This window comes from Scyliorhinus torazame, chromosome 6 (genome assembly GCF_047496885.1).
Source record: "Scyliorhinus torazame isolate Kashiwa2021f chromosome 6, sScyTor2.1, whole genome shotgun sequence".
NCBI classification, from domain to species: Eukaryota; Metazoa; Chordata; class Chondrichthyes; order Carcharhiniformes; family Scyliorhinidae; genus Scyliorhinus; species Scyliorhinus torazame.
In genome coordinates this window covers 41,590,172-41,610,922 of record NC_092712.1, presented here as the reverse complement: position 1 = coordinate 41,610,922, position 20,751 = coordinate 41,590,172, and the positions used below count along the sequence as shown (strand labels likewise).

The window sequence follows — 20,751 nt, the reverse complement described above, 5'->3', positions numbered from 1 at the left end:
ATCAGAGTGCGTGCTGCGACCCGGATCAGAGTGCGGGCTCCGGCCCGGATCAGAGTGCGTGCTGCGACCCGGATCAGAGTGCGGGCTCCGGCCCGGATCAGAGTGCGGGCTGCGGCCCGGATCAGAGTGCGGGCTGCGGCCTGGATCAGCGTGCGGGCTCCGGCCAGGATCAGAGTGCGGGGTTCGGCCCGGATCAGCGTGCGGGCTCCGGCCCGAGCAGAGTGCGGGCTCCGGCCAGGATCAGAGTGCGGGCTCCGGTTCGGTCCAGAGTGTGGGCTCCGGCCCGGATCAGAGTGCGGGCTCGGGCCCGGATCAGAGTGCGGGCTCCGGCCCGGATCAGAGTGCGGGCTCCGGCCCGGATCAGAGTGCGGGCTGCGGCCCGTATCTGAGTGCGGGCTCCGGCCCGTATCAGAGTGCGGGATCCGGCCCGGATCAGAGTGCGGAATCTGGCCTGGATTATAGTGCGGGCTGCGGCCCGTATCTGAGTGCGGGCTCCGGCCCGTATCAGAGTGCGGGATCCGGCCCGGATCAGAGTGCGGAATCTGGCCTGGATCAGAGTGCGTGCTCCGGCCCGAGCAGGGTGCGGGCTCCGGCCAGGATCAGAGTGCGGAATCTGGCCTGGATCAGAGTGCGTGCTCCGGCCCGAGCAGGGTGCGGGCTGCGGCCCGGATCAGAGTGCGGGATTCAGCCGGATCAGAGTGCGGGCTCCGGCCCGAGCAGAGTGCGGACTCCGGCCAGAATCAGAGTGCGGGCTCCGGCACGGATCAGAGTGCAGGCTCCGGCCCGTATCAGAGTGCGGGCTGCGGCCCTGATCAGAGTGCGGTCTCCGGCCCGGATCAGAGTGCGGGCTCCGGCCCGGATCAGAGTGCGGGCTCCGGCCCGGATCAGGGTGCAGGCTGCTGCCCAGATCAGAGTGCGGGCTGCGGCCCTGATCAGAGTGCGGGCTCCGGTTCGAATCAGAGTGCGGGCTGCGGCCCGGATCAGAGTGCAGGCTGCTGCCCAGATCAGAGTGCGGGCTCCGGCCCTGATCAGAGTGCGGGCTCCGGCCCGGATCAGGGTGCAGGCTGCTGCCCAGATCAGAGTGCGGGCTGCTGTTCGAATCAGAGTGCGGGCTCCGGCCCGGATCAGAGTGCGGGCTCCGGCCCAATCAGAGTGCGGGCTCCGGCCCGGATCAGAGTGCGGGCTCCCGCCCGGATCAGAGTGCGGGCTCCGGTTCGAATCAGAGTGCGGGCTCCGGTTCGAATCAGAGTGCGGGCTGCGGCGCTTATCAGAGTGCGGGCTGCGGCCTGGATCAGAGTGCGGGCTCCGGTCCAATCAGAGTGCGGGCTGCGGCCCGGTTCAGAGTGCGGGCTCCCGCCCGGATCAGAGTGCGGCCTGCGGCCCGGATCCGAGTGCGGAATCTGGCCTGGATCAGAGTGCGGAATCTGGCCTGGATCAGAGTGCGGGCTCCGGCCAGGATCAGAGTGCGGGATTCGGCCTGGATCAGCGTGCGGGCACCGGCCCGAGCTGAGTGCGGCCTGCGGCCCGGATCAGAGTGCGGGCTCCGGCCAGGATCAGAGTGTGGGCTGCGGTTCGGACCAGAGTGGGGGCTCCGGCCCGTATCAGAGTGCGGGCTCCGGCCCGGATCAGAGTGCGTGCTGCGACCCGGATCAGAGTGCGGGCTCCGGCCCGGATCAGAGTGTGGGCTGCGGTTCGGACCAGAGTGGGGGCTCCGGCCCGTATCAGAGTGCGGGCTCCGGCCCGGATCAGAGTGCGTGCTGCGACCCGGATCAGAGTGCGGGCTCCGGCCCGGATCAGAGTGCGTGCTGCGACCCGGATCAGAGTGCGGGCTCCGGCCCGGATCAGAGTGCGGGCTGCGGCCCGGATCAGAGTGCGTGCTGCGACCCGGATCAGAGTGCGGGCTCCGGCCCGGATCAGAGTGCGTGCTGCGACCCGGATCAGAATGCGAGCTCCGGCCCGGATCAGAGTGCGGGCTGCGGCCCGGATCAGAGTGCGGGCTGCGGCCTGGATCAGAGTGCGGGCTCCGGTCCGGATCAGAGTGCGGGCTCCGGCCCAGATCAGTGTTCGGGCTCCGATTCGGATGCTGAGTGCGGGCTGCGGCCCGGATCAGAGTGCAGGCTCTGGCCCGGATCAGAGTGCGGGCTCCTGTTCGGATTCTGAGTGCGGGCTCCGGCCCGGATCAGAGTGCGGGCTCCGATTCGGATGCTGAGTGCGGGCTGCGGCCCGGATCTGAGTGCGGGCTCCGGCCCGGATCAGAGTGCGGGCTCCGACCCGGATCAGAGTGCGGGCTCCGGCCCGGATCAGAGTGCGGGCTCCGGCCCGGATCAGAGTGCGGGCTCCGGTTCGGATCAGAGTGCGGGCTGCGGCCCGGATCAGAGTGCGGGCTGCGGCCCGGATCAGAGTGCGGGCTCCGGCCCGGATCAGAGTGCGGGCTCCGATTCGGATGCTGAGTGCGGGCTCCGGCCCGGATCAGAGTGCGGGCTCCGGCCCGGATCAGAGTGCGGGCTCCGACCCGGATCAGAGTGCGGGCTCCGGCCCGGATCAGAGTGCGGGCTCCGGCCCGGATCAGAGTGCGGGCTCCGGCCCGGATCAGAGTGCGCGCTCCGGTTCGGATCAGAGTGCAGGCTGCGGCTCGGATCAGAGTGCGGGCTGCGGCTCGGATCAGAGTGCGGGCTCCGGCCCGGATCAGAGTGCGGGCTCCGGCCAGGATCAGAGTGCGGGCTCCGGTTCGGATCAGAGTGCGGGCTCCGGTTCGGATCAGAGTGCGGGCTCCGGCCCGGATCAGAGTGCGGGCTCCGGCCAGGATCAGAGTGCGGGCTCCGACCCGGATCAGAGTGCGGGCTCCGGTTCGGATCAGAGTGCGGGCTGCGGCCCGGATCAGAGTGCGGGCTCCGGCCCGAGCAGAGTGCGGGCTCTGGCCCAGATCAGAGTGCGGAATCTGGCCTGGATCAGAGTGCGGGCTCCGGCCCGAGCAGAGTGCGGGCTCCGGCCAGGATGAAATAACTCGGTTATTTCAGCCTCTTCCTTGCCTTTAGACAAGGATGCTCTGTTTTAAAAATATTATTACTCTTTTTGCCTATCCTACTGGAAAACAAAGCTGCCTTTATCTGTTGTCTAAAAAAGCACAAGGGTTCCGAGGCAGCACGGTTTTGTGAAGGGGAGGTCGTGTCTCACTAACTTGATAGAGTTTTTCGAGGAGGTCACTAAGATGATTGATGCAGGTAGGGCAGTAGATGTTGTCTATATGGACTTCAGTAAGGCCTTTGACAAGGTCCCTCATGGTAGACTAGTACAAAAGGTGAAGTCACACGGGATCAGGGGTGAACTGGCAAGGTGGATACAGAACTGGCTAGGCCATAGAAGGCAGAGGGTAGCAATGGAGGGATGCTTTTCTAATTGGAGGGCTGTGACCAGTGGTGTTCCACAGGGATCAGTGCTGGGACCTTTGCTCTTTGTAGTATATATAAATGATTTGGAGGAAAATGTAACTGGTCTGATTAGTAAGTTTGCAGACGACACAAAGGTTGGTGGAATTGCGGATAGCGATGAGGACTGTCTGAGGATACAGCAGGATTTAGATTGTCTGGAGACTTGGGCGGAGAGATGGCAGATGGAGTTTAACCTGGACAAATGTGAGGTAATGCATTTTGGAAGGGCTAATGCAGGTAGGGAATATACAGTGAATGGTAGAACCCTCAAGAGTATTGAAAGTCAAAGAGATCTAGGAGTACAGGTCCACAGATCACTGAAAGGGGCTACACAGGTGGAGAAGGTAGTCAAGAAGGCATACGGCATGCTTGCCTTCATTGGCCGGGGCATTGAGTATAAGAATTGGCAAGTCATGTTGCAGCTGTATAGAACCTTAGTTAGGCCACACTTGGAGTATAGTGTTCAATTCTGGTCGCCACACTACCAGAAGGATGTGGAGGCTTTAGAGAGGGTGCAGAAGAGATTTACCAGAATGTTGCCTGGTATGGAGGGCATAAGCTATGAGGAGCGATTGAATAAACTCGGTTTGTTCTCACTGGAACGAAGGAGGTTGAGGGGCGACCTGATAGAGGTATACAAAATTATGAGGGGCATAGACAGAGTGGATAGTCAGAGGCTTTTCCCCAGGGTAGAGGGGTCAATTACTAGGGGGCATAGGTTTAAGGTGAGAGGGGCAAAGTTTAGAGTAGATGTACGAGGCAAGTTTTTTACGCAGAGGGTAGTGGGTGCCTGGAACTCACTACCGGAGGAGGTAGTGGAGGCAGGGACGATAGGGACATTTAAGGGGCATCTTGACAAATATATGAATAGGATGGGAATAGAAGGATACGGACCCAGGAAGTGTAGAAGATTGTAGTTTAGTCGGGCAGTATGGTCGGCACGGGCTTGGAGGGCCGAAGGGCCTGTTCCTGTGCTGTACATTTCTTTGTTCTTTGTTCTTTGTTCTTTGTTCCAGATCAGCCTCCACTTCCAAAAACCTTTTTTCCAAAACCCTGGGCGGGATTCTCTCACCCTGGGGCCGGGCCGGAGAATCACCGCGAATCGCGCCACGCATCCCCAATACCGGGTCGCTGAGAATTGGGACGGCGCGGCGCTGGCTGGGGGCCAGTCTACGGCCCCCCCCCCCATCAATTCTCCGCCCAGGATGGGCCGAGCAGCCGTATCAAAAAACCCGAGTCCCGCCGGTGCTGTTCTAACCTGGTTTTACCTGGCGGGACCTCGGCGTGGAAGGGTCCGGGGACGGCCTGTGTGGGGGGGGGGGGGGGGGGGGGGGTCCGACCCCGTGGGGGGCGTCCGCGATCGGGGCCCACTGGTTGGCGGGCCGACCTCTCGGCCTAGGAACCTCTTTTGTTCTGCGCCGGCTCCTGTAGCCCTACATCATGTTGCGTTGGGGCCGGCGTGGGGAAGAGAGATACTGCGCATGCGCGCGTTAGCACCGGTGCCATTGCACATGCGCACGTTGGCGTCGGTGCCACTGCGCATGCGTGGACCCCGCGGTGTCCATCTGATGCCGGGATCAGCAGCTGGGGCGGCGTGGGTCGCTCCAGTGCTGTGCTGGCCCCCAATAGGGGCCAGAATTGCTGATCCTGAGGCCTTGTTGACGCCGTCGGGAAATGCAACGGCGTTTACGACGCCGTCAACACTTAGCCTCAGGAGCAGAGAATCCCGCCCCCTGTCTCTCTCCACAACTTTCTCCAAAACTGCCTTTCTCCACAGCTTCTCAAAATGTCTCTGAGCTCCAGCCAGTAACGACCTCATCTCCCCAAGCTGAAAAAAAATATCTTTGCAGACTGCAACAGCACATTGACTCCCTCGAGACTTCCCAGGCAAACTAAAGTCCGTTAGCCTAGATCGAAAAACACATTCCGTCGTAAATTTCTCCTGCTATTCCTCAGAAGCAAAACAAAATCCTTCTTAAAACCATGGTCACTGCAGAACAGAATTATCTTTCCACAAATCCAATCTTACCCCAGGCTTTTAACTTTAGGTTACTTGCTATTGGATTGCTAGCCTTTGACCTGCCCTGGTAGCCACAGTGTTAAACTGGCTAGTCCTGTTCAGTTTCTGATCAATGGTAACCCCCAACATGTTGATTGTGGGAGATTCAGCAATGGTAATGCCATTGAATGTCAAGGGACGATGGTTAGATCCTCTCTTGTAGGAGATGGTCATTGCCTGGCACTTGTGTGGCACGAATGTAACTTGCCACTTGTCAGCCCAAGTCTGCATATTGTCCAGGTCTTGCTGCATTTGGACATGGACTGCTTCGAGGAGTCGCGAATGGATGCATGATCTGCTTGGCTCCGTCATGATAAGTGCACCATCTACTCACTAAAAACTTACACCATCAGAAGGGCATCAATCAGTGAACATGTGGGGGTACTCAAAGATGTCAGACAGGAGTTTGGGTTGCAGCACTCACCAGCAGATGGAACTTGCAAACTGAATGTTTGGCAGCTCCTTCATGTTCTTAATCTCATATTGAGGCACAGTGGTTAGCACTGCTGCCTCACAGTGCCAGGGACCCGGATTCAATTCCGGCCCCGGGTCACTGTCTGTGTGGAGTCTACACATTCTCCCAGTGTCTGCGTGGGTTTCCTCTGGGTGCTCCAGTTTCCTCCCACAGCTAAAAAAAAGTTACCCCTTAGTGTCCAGGCGTGGCATTGCAGGGAGAGGGTGGAAACCTGTTCGGGGGCTCTTTCAGAGGGTGAGCACAGACTCGATAGGCCGAATGGCCTGTTTCTACACTGTAGGAATTCTGTGATATCAGTTGCAGGACATCCTGATGTTTAAAAAAAAAAAATTAAATTTTTTTATTCTCCTTTTTCACATTTTCATCCATCAACAATAAACAATAATCAGCAAGATATGTCAGTCCCCATAATAACAACGATCCCGCCTACCCACCAACCCCCAAACCTCAACCCGCATGTTTACATAAACAAATGACAAAAAGGAATCAGGGATTACCCGTAGTCACCCTTAATCTACACAGCCCCCTCCAACCCCAGGTCTCCAGCTCCTCCCGTCCACTGCCTCTTGTAAAACTCCTCCTCCCAACCTCGGTGCCTTCCCCCCAACTTTTCACCCCGGCTAGACCACTCGGATCCTGTTCTGCCAGGCTCCGATGGCCGCAGCCCCTCCCCCCACCTCACTCCCGTTCACTGGCCGGCTTAAACCGGCCAGCGTGGAGGCCCCCGCCCAGGTCCCTTTCCCACTTGCCCGGTCCTAGGAAAGCCCAAAGATCCCCTTTTAGCACACAAATCCCGCATATCCACCTACACCCCAAAGAACCCTCATTTCGAGTGAAAGCCCTGTCCCTTCCCTTGTCCAAATATATACCACATTGGCTCCTTTAGTCTCTACACCCGCGCGCAGTGATACAAAAAAGAAGAAAATACAGTCATGAGGTTACATCGGCACATGGCCATTCCTCAATTTGTCAGTTCTGCCACAGTCCTTCTGCTTTTGCAAACTCCACCGCTGCTTCCGCCATTCCAAAATAAAAGTCCCTGAGCTTGTAAGTCACCCTCAGCTTCGCTGGATATACAATGCCACACTGCACCTTGCAAATGTACAGTGCCCTCTTCACCCGGTTGAAGGCAGCCCGCCTCCTCGCCAGCTCCACCGTAAAATCCTGGTATACACGTATACCAGCTCCAGCCCACTGCACCACCCGCTTCTGCTTGGCCCAGCTCAGGACCTTCTCCTTCACACTGTACCTACGGAAGCACAGAGTCACTGCCCTTGGCGGCTCACTCGCCTTTGGTACAGGCCTCCATCACCGATGAGCCCGATCCAGTTCATATCGGGAGAGATCCTCCCCCTCCCTCAATAGTTTTGCCAGCATCGCGGCAAAATACTCAGTCGGCTTCGGTCCTTCAACTCCTTCGGGCAGCCCCACAATCCTCAAATTCTGTCGCCTGGATCTTTTTCCCAGGTCTTCCATTTTTCCTCGTAGATCCTTGTTAGTATCCATCACATTCCGCATCTCTTTCCCCATCGAGGCAAGTTGATCACCGTGCTGCAATACCGTCTCCTCCACATCCTTCAGAGCCTCCCCTTGCTCTCGCACCTCCGCCACTGCGCTCGCCACCTCCGTCCTCACCAGGGAAACCGCCTCCTCCATCAGCGCACTCAAAACCTCCCTCATCTCCTTCCTCACCGTCTCCATGCATTTCGCAATCTGCGCCAACTGTTTTTCAAATTCCGCAGCCATCACCTTAGTTATTTCTTCAGCCGTAAGCAGTGCGGCCTCCCCTTGGTGCTCCAGCCTCCATTTTCCTTGGTGACCCCGCGGTGACCTTTCCACTCCCCGACGGACCTTCAGCTGTTTTTTTCCCGGCCGTTTTGTTGCTCACCCTCGACACTTTTCTTTGTTTTTTTTTCCTCCTGTGTCTTCACTGTGCCTCCTCCGTGCCTTCTCCCTGCTTCTGCCGCCTCCGTGGACCCTGGGACCGGGCTTAAAGCCCCGAAAATGCCGTTCCCGAACGGGAGCCCTCGATTGTGCGGCCGCCTCCCGCCGCCGTCACCGGAAGTCGTCGACATCCTGATTTTTAATCTCTTACTGGGGAGGACACAGTAGCTGCCTAGATGTGAACTGCTCATACGCCCACTGGTATGACAATCAATCCATCTGTCATTGTGCAGGAGAATAATGCCCACAACAAGCAAGAGTGTTCCCACACCAGAGGTGGAATGCTGAATAAAATCCTCACCCTGTATGAGAGGTTGGCAGCTGAGTTACCCGGGGAGGAGCTGAGTTACCCGGGGAGAAGCTGAGTTACCTGGGGAGGAGCTGAGTTACCCGGGGAGAAGCTGAGTTACCCGGGGAGGAGCTGAGTTACCCGGGGAGAAGCTGAGTTACCCGGGGAGGAGCTGAGTTACCCGGGGAGGAGCTGAGTTACCCGGGGAGAAGCTGAGTTACCCGGGGAGAAGCTGAGTTACCCGGGGAGAAGCTGAGTTACCTGGGGAGAAGCTGAGTTACCCGGGGAGAAGCTGAGTTACCCGGGGAGGAGCTGAGTTACCCGGGGAGAAGCTGAGTTACCCGGGGAGGAGCTGAGTTACCCGGGGAGGAGCTGAGTTACCCGGGGAGGAGCTGAGTTACCCGGGGAGGAGCTGAGTTACCCGGGGAGGAGCTGAGTTACCCGGGGAGGAGCTGAGTTACCCGGGGAGGAGCTGAGTTACCCGGGGAGGAGCTGAGTTACCCGGGGAGGAGCTGAGTTACCCAGGGAGGAGCTGAGTTACCCGGGGAGAAGCTGAGTTACCCGGGGAGAAGCTGAGTTACCCGGGGAGGAGCTGAGTTACCCGGGGAGGAGCTGAGTTACCCGGGGAGGAGCTGAGTTACCCGGGGAGGAGCTGAGTTACCCGGGGAGGAGCTGAGTTACCCGGGGAGGAGCTGAGTTACCCGGGGAGGAGCTGAGTTACCCGGGGAGGAGCTGAGTTACCCGGGGAGGAGCTGAGTTACCCGGGGAGAAGCTGAGTTACCCGGGGAGGAGCTGAGTTACCCGGGGAGAAGCTGAGTTACCCGGGGAGAAGCTGAGTTACCCGGGGAGAAGCTGTGTTACCCGGGGAGAAGCTGAGTTACCCGGGGAGGAGCTGAGTTACCCGAGGAGAAGCTGAGTTACCCGGGGAGGAGCTGAGTTACCCGGGGAGGAGCTGAGTTACCCGGGGAGGAGCTGAGTTACCCGGGGAGGAGCTGAGTTACCCGGGGAGAAGCTGAGTTACCCGGGGAGGAGCTGAGTTACCCGGGGAGGAGCTGAGTTACCCGGGGAGGAGCTGAGTTACCTGGGGAGGAGCAGGACCATTCTGGTGCAAAGAGCGAGATAGGACTCCCCGAGGAAACCAGCGACGCTGCTTCCAGTTTGCATTGACAGCTGTGCCTGCTGCGTGAAAGGCATATTTCATTTAGGAGCCGACTTCGTCAATCACTAAATCTTTCTTTTCTCAATTTCAGGTACCAGCAAGAAATAAGGGCGGACAACAGCCAGTCACAGACCCTGCCCCAAACCCACCTCTGAGGAGGATGTCTCGGAGGTTTCAGAGGATGCACAGACCTGCCCAGTTCACCTGCTCCTCCCCCAGCTCTGTTCCATTCACCTCAGTGGGTCCAAGGTCTAGAGTAGGCTCGGGGTCACAATCGGGTGAGCATATCAATGACACAGCTCTGCAGTTGGCAGAGACAATGACAGCTGAGAGAACTGACACTGGAAGGATCGCTGCAGACTACCACCCTTGCAGAGTCCCATGCAGATTACAAACCTCTGGACTCAGCCTGTTGGAGATGGACAGGCACCTGTCTGCTGTTGTGTCTCTTCATGTGAGTGCTTGGCTGCCTCCGTGAAAAGGTTGATGGTCGCCGTGGAGACCCAGGCCCAGCAGAACACACAGTTGCAGCTGAATACGTGCTTAGACCTCATCTCCATTGCTTTAGCTGTGGGTGCAGTGCAGCAGTAGCAAGGCGAAAGGTGGATAGGGCATCTTGACCTCCCTCCAGGTGCCCCTTCTCCTCGAGAAGGCAGGGAGGTGCCATTGGGCACCCCCGTGGAGGTGGAGCGCCAGCCAGGTAACCTGGGGCTTACACTTCAAAGGTGCCCTGCCTGTCCACCTCCCCTCTGCCAGTGACCCCCATCGCCGCCAGCAGGCCAGGCTGAGGACGGTGCACTGTCATTTGAGCAGAAGGCGGTTAGCAGGCCAGGAACTCTGTGGGCCTTGGGCCACAAGAGGGCACCTACCCAAAATCACCACAGTCAACAGGGTCAGGCAGCAGGTTGCCTCCACTTTTTAAAAAATATATTCATTCATGGGAAGTGGGTGTCACTGGCAAGGCCAACACGTGTTGCCCATCCCTAATTGCCCTTGAACTGAGTGGCTGGTGAGGCCATTTCAGAGGGCAGATGAGAGTCAACCGCATTGCTATGGGTGTGGAGTCATATATAAACGCCAGATCGGGTAAGGATGGCAGATTTCCTTCCCGAATAGGGTAAAGGACTGAACCAGATGGGTTTTTATGGCAATTGTGGCCACCAATACTGAGAGCAATTTTATATTCCAGATTTGGGGAACTGGATTTGAATTCCACCATTTGCCAATGGTGCGTTTTTAACCCATGTCTCCAGAGCATTAGCCTGGGTGTCTAGATTACGAGTCCCATTGGATGTGCCAACACCACCTCCTCCCCAACAGCTGCAGGTGCCAGGCTTCACTGAGACCAAACAGTAGGTAAAGAAAGATGAAGAAGCTTTGAAGGCACACAGATAGCACTCTGGCATTTGTAAATATCTGTTTGGGCTCCCATCATTGTTTAATAATGAACTCCTATAGATTCACTCCTCTCACATTATCAACATAAAGTAAAGTCACCCTCGTCCCAGATGACCATAGGCTGCTTTCCCCTTTGAAGGGGGAGAGGTGACTGGTGGTTATTTAACCTGAGGGTCACCACACCTCAGGTGAAGGGCCAGGTTGAGAAGGCGAGGCCTCAGTTGGTCTTGCTCCACGTCGTGAACTGGCTGTCCAGTCAACTGAGCTACTCAACAACCCATGCTTGTGCGTGATTAAGCACTGGCTATTATTTGCGAGTGTGTGGTCTGGACATGCACCATGGAAGCCATTACTTGCGGTGCACCCTGTTCTAAGCTCTGAAGGTGGGTCCAACAAAGTCATTGCATCTGCTGCTGCCCTGATGTGAGATATGGGTGGAAGCAAGGATTACTCGGTGTGAATTAAAAATGCTATGTGAGTGGTAAGGAACGCTGTAGATGTAGTTTCAGGGTTGAAAGATTGAAGCTGCACATTGTCTTATTAACAGTAGTAAACCTTCCCAACATTATTGGAGAAAGATGAAGAGGACACATCCAATTGTTAGTCTTGTTAATTTGTCACTTTGAGCTAACATGCAGGCGAAGGCTCGGAAGCAAAAACAGCAAGAGGGATTGTGTGTAGGATTTAAGAGGTGCGTGTGCCATTGACTTCAGCCTTTGTCAAACCGCACATGGAGCTTTGTTTGGCTTGCTCGCTTCCACACCAAGGGTGGTAGTACACCTTGCATGAGGTGTTTGCAACCAAAATGCGTTGGATCTCACTGAAGGACAGCTTAGTGCACGAAATGTTAGAGTAGAATGGGCGGCTGGACTGTGCCGAAGACCGTGAGGCTCTTAAAGTGCTCTGCAGAGTCCATGCAGAAATTATGTTTACCGTAGCTAGTCCAGAATAACTAATGCACTAATACTAAGACCATCTAGGACTGAGACTTGTAGCAGTCTTTGTGATTGGAGGGTCCAGAATGCTTGCTACTCAGCAATCCATAGAACAGGTGAGGCAATCTCAGTGAGTGGATTCGAAAATAACCTCAAAGCTTTCCGGCATGATCACGATATCAAGGGAAATGGACTCTGGACAAATGGCAATTGCGGGTGGGGGGCTGGGGGAGACAGGGTATTGGGGGGGTGGAGGGGATGGCGAGGGACACACTCAGGAACACAATCTTCCCTGATCAATCTGCATGGAGGAAAGATCTCGAGGGGCCAAATTCTCACTGTGAATCCATCTGTTTGGTTCTTCCTGAAAGCTCTCTGTTAGGTCTGCCCCCCATTGGGAGCAGGTGTTAGGGTGCCTTGAGTGCACCCCCCCCCCCCCCCCCCCCCCGAGCTATGATTTATATTGTTCCCAAGTTGCCATGCACACAGAGTGTTTTGCAGGTTCTAATGTGTGCATTCTATTATCTGCACAGTTTGGTGCATGCAAAAGATCAAACCACCAGACGTTAAGCAACGCAATTTAATTCAGTTTTCATAAGTCAAGGTACATTAAAGAAAAATATTTTCTATAATCATCCTTCTAGCGTTCCAGCCAGCAGAGGAAATCCAAAACGTTCAACTGGTGTGTTGTCAGCTCACTCTGCCTGGAAACGGGGAGCTATCAGATTGGCACGGATCGTTGTGTGTGTGTCGTGCCCTTGCTATGACCTCTGCGAATGGTCCAGCGACATCGTGGCCATTGTCAGCTCCATCTTCTTCACTGTCCTCATCATCAGGTGAGACATCTCAGTCTTGCATTCCTCCCTCAACAGACAATGATGGCATTAAAAAAAACCACGAGACAGCGATGATCAGGAACACGCTCTGTGGTGAGTATTGGAGAGCTCTACCTGTGCCACACGTCTGTACCCTATCATTAGACAGCCTATTGCCTGGTCGATCGTGGACCTTGGGGAAACATGTGTGGAATTGCATCTCTCCTCAGCAGCACTCTGAATATGGAAAACTGGCTTCATCAGCTGGGTCTCCTTGGGGGTATTGCTTGGCCCCAAGTAACCAGCCCTGCAAACAGCAAGATGCTACACAAACCAGTGGCACCTGAGAGTGGGACCGGAAGTGGGCATCGTGACAGCTCACTGGAAACCGAGCACAAACGTGCAGGGTTCTATCATCACATATCGGCTACAAGTTAAAATAGTGGAAACTTTTCTTGCTGGTGAATGTGACTGCCTGCTGTCAAGGCCACAGGTGTGCAGTCAATTGCCCCTTGCACTTGGGGAAACCTGTGATTGCTGTAAAATCCCAATGACCTTCACGCCCCGTCCTGCGGGTCTAGTCAGAATTAGACAAATTGGTGTGCTCTACTGAATAGGGCATGTGCCAGCTCTCATACGCACTGGTCGGCCACTGACAGGGAGGTGCCACACGGATCCCCAGTGGAGCCTTGGAAGGAGCCACTGACAAAGAAGTTCAAGGCGGCGGTTACCTTCAATGCCACCAGTGATGGAATTTATCCAACCCCTGTGGCCTCAGCTCACCGTGGAAAAGCTGAAAGATGTGAGCAACCACAGCCTGGGGTGTCCAAAGTCATCCACGGTGTTGTCTTTTGTTCATCTGAGTACTAACTGCGATACACCTGTGGCCGCCATCTGTAACGGACCCTCTTCTCATTTGGGTGAGAGACAGCAGAAAGGCCGGGCTGCCTGGAGCCTGCATGATGGGCACGTCAATGGATCCATGAATGCATTCAAGTAATGAATTTAATCAGGATATCCTTTATAGATTTCCCTCCATCTCAAAGCCAGCAGACAAATTCTAAGCCCTTTGCTTGACCTCCATCTGGACATGGTATCTCGAACCCACCCCCTTCCAGGTAAAGAACATTCTGAAAGACCAGAGATGGGTGTTATTCCTGGTTCATATGTGGCTACGTTGCTCTTTAAGCAGGGTGATGAGAACCATGTGGAAGAAGCCTCACGCGGACACTTTACTCTTTGTCTCCTCTACCCTCAAGACTCTGCAGAGATATCATTGCCTTGGCAGAATAGAAAGACTATCTGCATGATCCCTTGTCAGCCGTGACCATTCACCCGGTAGGATGGAGGTTTGGAGTTGTGAGTTGCCTGCCCTCCACGAGCTGTGCCTCTTGGAGACATTCCACCTCCCCCTCCCTTCTTCCCTGTCTCTGACTGCAGCCAATGGAACATAGGCAAATAGGAACATAGGAATTTTAGGAGCAGAAGTAGGCAGTTCAGCCCCTCGAGCCTGCCACGACATTCAATCAGATCATGGCAAAAGGCACAGAATGATCAACCCTCCTCACTTTGCTGAGATCTCGAGCTTGTGAAACCCATGAGTCAGGCACAAACCTGCTGCAATGTGATCTTCATTATCGCGAGGAGAACACAAATGAGCACCTTTGACATCCAGTTGCTTCAATTTATAAGGGTGTCCCTTTACTCAGCCACTGGTGCTGACTTTGAACTCAACCCACCCAAAAAACTCTCCTCCTACCTCACGGGATCTCACTGTGTGGTAAAGGTTATTTTTGAAAAAAGGTTTGTGTCACCTTTCAAGCTCACACCATCAACTCCCACCCTCCCCCTAACACCCACCAACTTCCCCTATTGTCCTTGACCCACACAATATCACCGTTCATCTCCCCTCTGTAACTCTTGAACATCCCCCTGTTACCCTGGATCCTATTACCATCAATTCCCTCATGCCAGGACCAGAGGGTATAATCTCAGAGACCGAGATAAGGAGGAATTTTGTCTCTCAGAGGGTAATGAATTTGTGGAATCTTTTACTGCAGAGAGGTATAGAGGATGAAACAGACAGGTTTTTCATCCGTAAGGGAACCAAGGGTTATAGGGAAATGGCGGGAAAGTTGAGTTGAGGATTATATCAGATCGGCCATGGTCTCATTGAAAGGCGAAGCAGACTCAATGGGCTGAGTGGCCTACTTCAGTTCCTATGTCTTATGGTCTTATGGCCTTCCCTCCCCTCAGAGCCAATATTCGTTACCCTCCACAGGCCCACCCTGACCCTGAACCCTTCCGTTATCTGAACCACCTCTATGGTCTACCTCAGATACCTGCTGCTATTAGACAATGAGATTATGCTACCCTACCAAACCCAATCACTGTGTGCTCTGATCCGGCGTGCGGGCCCCGATCCGGAGTGCGGGCCCCGATCCGGAGTGTGGGCCCCGATCCGGAGTGCGGGGCCCGATCCGGAGTGCGGGGCCCGATCCGGAGTGCGGGTCCCGATCCGGAGTGCGGGCCCCGATCCGGAGTGCGGGCCCCGATCCGGAGTGCGGGCCCCGATCTGGAGTGCGGGCTTTGCTCCGGAGGGCGATTTGTTTTTTGAAAGATTGCTCTTGTGTTTTCAATGGTTTTAAATTAATGAAAAGTGGGGAAATCTGTTAATGTTATGTGAAATACGTTATTAAGGTTAATGTGGTGACTGCTAATTGAGCTGTGGAGAGCGAGGGAGTACACCTGAGGCCTCTGTGAGCAGTGGGCACCGCAGGGGCACGGCAGGGGCTGGGGTGCATCGTCAACCCGGTAACACCATTTTAATTTGAGTTTCCTTTTGATGTTTTGATTTCTATTACGTGGGCTGTCACCTCCTTTCATCAGTTTAATTTGTTGATCTTTTGTTTTTTTCAAGCGAGAATATAAGTAGGGGACAGCTGGGATACTGTATTGGATGGCAGGAGAGCTTTGAGACCGCACAAGTCATTAAATTATCTCAATAAAGAAAAGCTGTGTGTCTTGATTTCTGTTTCACCAGCCAGCTTGGATTTTATTGGCACTGGAGCAAGCTGAACAGAGTCAGCGGGAGGGCTGTTTCACGTGACCCAACATCTCAGTAAAAGAGCAATTCCTCCATACACTGTCATTTATGAATGGCAGGAAGACCCACCTCAGGATATCCTTCACCTGCATGGATGGGGTGCAGATGCCACGCCTGGATGGAAGCCAGGCACAAGCCTTAGCACTGGCTTGATGGCTCCAGGACAGAGGAAAACACACAAAGAATATTCTCACGAGATTTATGACTTCAATTTGTTCACAGATCCACGAAGGCCTGGATGATGCCGCCTCCAGGGAGCTCTGCCTTTCTATTGTTTTCTCTCAGCCAGATGACAAAGTGGAAGGGCCTGGGAGAGCCAATGGCTGGAGCAGCAAGAGGCAGTGAGGCCTCAAGAAGGTCAGGATGCTGCCGACCAGGGGTCAGTGCAACAATAGGAATTGGCCCAGCCACGGGTATATCACAGGCAGCGCAGCTATCTACAGATGAGTGGAGGCACCTTAGAATATCCCATAATGTGCCTGCACACATCTTCCAGCTTCTCTATTTGCCAGTGGTTCCTCCTGAGCAAACAGGCGGTGACTTATGCCCTGTTCAGGAGAGCACACCAATTTATCCAATTCGGTCTGGATCCGGAAAGCCAGGCTGTGAGAACATTGGGATTTACAGTAAACTCAGGTTTTCAACAAATGCAAGACACCATTGACAGCATATATGTGGCCTTGAGAGCTCACTGGTAACAGCCAGTCACCTTCATCAAGATTAAAGTTTCTGCTCTTTGAACATGTGATCACAGAAGAAAAATCTTGAATGTGCTCAATTCCCAGAAGCTCTGACAGTGCCTACATTGTGGCCCACTCCCAGGTGCTACAGGTTGTGAAGGACCTTGATGTTTGCAGGACTTGCTCTTCAGGGACAAAGGATACCCCCAGAAGACCTGGCTGATGAGAGGTACAATTCCACACATACCTCCACAAGGTACGTGACTGAGAAGATGAATGGCCTCCTAAAGATGAAGTTCAGACGTTTGGACTGGTCAGGGTGGGCTCTCCAATATTTACCACAGAGAGTGTCCCGGATCATCATTGTCTGCTATGCGCTGCACAACATCATGGTACAAATGTGGAGGGATGTCTTGACTGATGGTGGTGAAGGCCAGAATGTCACTGAACCATATACAGAGGCCGTAGCAGAGGCATGGTGTGGCACACGGACCTGTGTCAATCTGATAGCTACCAGATTCCAGGCAGAGTAAGGGACTGACACATAAGTTGAACAATTTGGTTTTCCTCTGCTGGCTGAAGGCCACGACGTCTTTATGGTTACAGACAATATAATGTTCCTTGATATATGATAACTGAATTAAATTGCACTGCTTAACGTCTGCCCTGCTGGTGCTTTAATCTTTTGCATGTGCCAACCCTTGCTAAAATGCAGCATCTTGGTGCTAAGTGCACGCATTAGAACCCGCAAAGCACTCTATGACGTCCAGCTCCTGTAATTAGATGTGAAATTTTTCTCATGCCCGCACAAAGTCTGTCTGCATGGCAACTTGGAAATAATATAAATTTTAACTCGGTGTCACCTTGACACCTGCTCCCAATGGGGGCAGAGCTGGCAGAGAGCTCTTTCAGGCAGATCCAAATAGATGGGTCCACAGGGAGGAGCAGCATGAGAACATCATTTGGCCTCTCGAGATTTTTCCTCCACGCAGATTGATCAGGGAAGATTGTGTTCCTGCAAACCCCCCAATTGCCATTTGCCCACAGTAAACCCATATCTCTTGACATTTTATCATGCCGGCACAGTCCAGCACATCGGCCCATTCTACTCTCATGCCTCGTTCAATAAGATCCCTGTCCTTCAATAAGGTCCAGTGCAATTTGGATGCAAACACTCTATGCAAGGTGTACTACAACCCTTGATGTGGAGGCAAGCAGGCCATAGCAAAGCTCCATGAGCTGTCTGACAAAGGCTTCAGTCACACACATCCCTTATCCGACATGCAGTTCCTCTGGCCGTCAAGGCTAACTCGCTCTTTGCCTCCTTTCTTGCTGCCTTCACCTGGATGTTAGCTCAAAGCAACAAATCTGCTGCACCTGGATCTCCAAGGCGGCCGTGGGCCACCTTTTCTGTGGAGGCAGCCGAGGGCACGCAGGCCGGTGCCGCAACAGCAGACAGTACATGAATGGACACCTACAGCCTTTGATCCAGTCTCCGCATAACCTCTGGCTTTTGTTCCCCTGCCTGTCTCTGCATCTCCAACTAGTCTCTGAGGGCCTAGTCCAGAGACTCGTTGTCTGTTTGGGGCTGTCTGTCTTGTCTCCTTCAATCCTCAGAGTGTCAGAGTCCTCGGATGTCATTTACTCCACCATCTGTCGACCCGTGTCTGTCATGTACTTACCAGATTATGAACCCGAGCGTATTCTAGAATGTGCCCCCTCCCCCCGAGGTGAATGTATCTGCGCTGGGGAAAGGGGCCGGTGAACCCCGCAATTGTGCATCCTCTGAGGCACCCTCGTCAGAGGTGGGAGTGGAGATGGAGCTGCGGATGGCCTCCATTGTCGGCCTTCCCCATTTATGTTGGTACCTGGAATGGAGAAAAGGAAGATTCAGTGGATGATAAAGCATTCCACAAATTAAAACAACGGAACACACTGTGGCTGAGGCTGACAACTGCAGACTGGAAACATTCCCACTGGCTTCAGAGGAGATTCCTATCTCTCCTTCAGCACAGTCACGGGCCTGCTCCTCCTCAGCTCTATCAGCAGGCTCTTCTTCCCAGCTATCACAGCGGCCTGCAACTTTCCAGTTCTCTCGTTAGCCTTCTCCTTCCCAGATACCTGAGCGGCCTGCTCCTTCCCATCTACCTGAGCAACCTGCTCCTTCCCATCTACCTGAGGGCCTGCTCCTTCCCAGATACCTGAGCGGCCTGCTCCTTCCCATCTACCTGAGCAACCTGCTCCTTCCCATCTACCTGAGGGCCTGCTCCTTCCCATCTACCTGAGCAGCCTGCTCCTTCCCAGATACCTGAGCGGCCTGCTCCTTCCCATCTACCTGAGGGCCTGCTCCTTCCCATCTACCTGAGGGCCTGCTCCTTCCCAGATACCTGAGCGGCCATCTCCTTCCCATCTACCTGAGCGGCCTGCTCCTTCCCATCTACCTGAGGGCCTGCTCCTTCCCATCTACCTGAGGGCCTGCTCCTTCCCAGATACCTGAGCAGCCTGCTCCTTCCCAGATACCTGAGCGGCCTGCTCCTTCCCATCTACCTGAGCGGCCTGCTCCTTCCCACCAACCTGAGGGCCTGCTCCTTCCCATCTACCTGAGGGCCTGCTCCTTCCCATCTCCCTGAGCAGCATGCTCCTTCCCAGATACCTGAGCGGCCTGCTCCTTCCCATCTACCTGACCAACCTGCTCCTTCCCATCTACCTGAGGGCCTGCTCCTTCCCATCTACCTGAGGGCCTGCTCCTTCCCATCTACCTGAGGGCCTGCTCCTTCCCAGATACCTGAGCGGCCTGCTCCTTCCCATCTATCTGAGCAACCTGCTGCTACCCAGCTACCTGAGGGCCTGCTCCTTCCCATCTACCTGAGCAGCCTGCTCCTTCCCATCTACCTGAGGGCCTGCTACTTCCCATCTACCTGAGCGGCCTGCTCCTTCCCATCTATCTGAGCAACCTGCTGCTACCCAGCTATCTGAGGGCCTGCTCCTTCCCATCTACCTGAGCAGCCTGCTCCTTCCCATCTACCTGAGCGTCCTGGTCCTTCCCATCTACCTGAGCGGCCTGCTCCTTCCCATCTACTGAGGGCATGCTCCTTCCCAGCTATATCAGTGGCCTGCTCCTTCCCAGCTACCTTGGCCGCTGAGATAGCTGGGTAGGAGCAGGCCCTCAGGTAGATGGGAAGGAGCAGGCTGCTCAGGTAGCTGGGTAGGAGGAAGCTGCTGATATCGCTGGGAAGGAGAAAGCTGCTCAGGTAGCTGGGTAGGAGCAGGTTGCTCAGGTAGCTGGGTAGGAGCAGGTTGCCCAGGTAGCTGGGTAGGAGCAGGTTGCTCAGGTAGCTGGGTAGGAGCAGGTTGCCCAGGTAGCTGGGTAGGAGCAGGTTGCTCAGGTAGCTGGGTAGCAGCAGGTTGCTCTGGTAGCTGGGTAGCAGCAGGCTACTCACGTAGCTGGGTAGGAGCAGGTTGCTCAGGTAGATGGGAAGGAGCATGCTGCTCAGGTAGATGGGAAGGAGCAGGATGCTCAGGTAGCTGGGTAGGAGCAGGCGGCTCAGTTAGATGGGAAGGAGCAAGCTGCTGATATAGCTGGGAAGGAGCAGGCCGCTGATGTAGCTGGGAAGGAACAGGCTGCTGAGCTAGTTGGGAAGAGCAGGCCGCTGATATAGCTGGGAAGGAGCAGGCCGCTGATGTAGCTGGGAAGGAGCAAGCTGCTGATGTAGCTGGGAAGGAGCAGGCCGCTGATATAGCTGGGAAGGAACAGACTGCTGAGCTAGTTGGGAAGAGCAGGCCGCTGATATAGCTGGGAAGGAGCAGGCCGCTGATGTAGCTGGGAAGGAGCAGGCCGCTGATGTAGCTGGGAAGGAGCAGGCTGCTGATATAGCTGGGAAGGAGCAGGCCGCTGATATAGCTGGGAAGGAGCAGGCCGCTGATATAGCTGGGAAGGAGCAGGTCGCTGATATAGTTGGGAAGGAACAGACTGCTGAGCTAGTTGGGAAGAGCAGGCCGCTGATATAGCTGGGAAGGAACAGGCTGCTGAGCTAGCTGGGAAGAGCAGGCTGCTCACATAGTGGGAAGGAGTAGACTGCTGATGTTTACCTGGACCTACTGCTGGAGAGTTTGGCCAGGCCCAGGGGTATGAGCATGAGAAGGACCTCTTCCTTCTCCGCCCCTCTCCGCACCGGATGCCCATAGTCCAGGAGCATGGGACTGAAGTGCAAACAAAACTCCAGTAAAAGGTTTTTCAAATAAGTGAAAAGGGGGTGCAGCCGACATGAACTTACAGACGCATGGACATAAACTCCACACGGCTGCAGAAAACACAGGCATCACTAATCCTACGATTGTGTGTGACTGCTGCATGTAACACCTCTGCTCCAGGTCCCAGCGGTAAAAGGGGAGGCCTCCCATGTAGAGAGACTCTACTGAGGACCTCTGATGTCAGAAGGCAAAGCTACACGCCATGGTTTGAT

The 20,751-nt window shown here is 55.0% G+C and overlaps 1 long non-coding RNA gene across 2 annotated transcripts in view; it reads left to right on the top strand.

Moving 5' to 3' along the window:
- LOC140424760 (uncharacterized) overlaps nucleotides 1–20,751 on the top strand; it is a 375,001-nt gene that overhangs the window by 203,131 nt on the left and 151,119 nt on the right. The gene's annotated exons all lie outside the window — the stretch shown is intronic.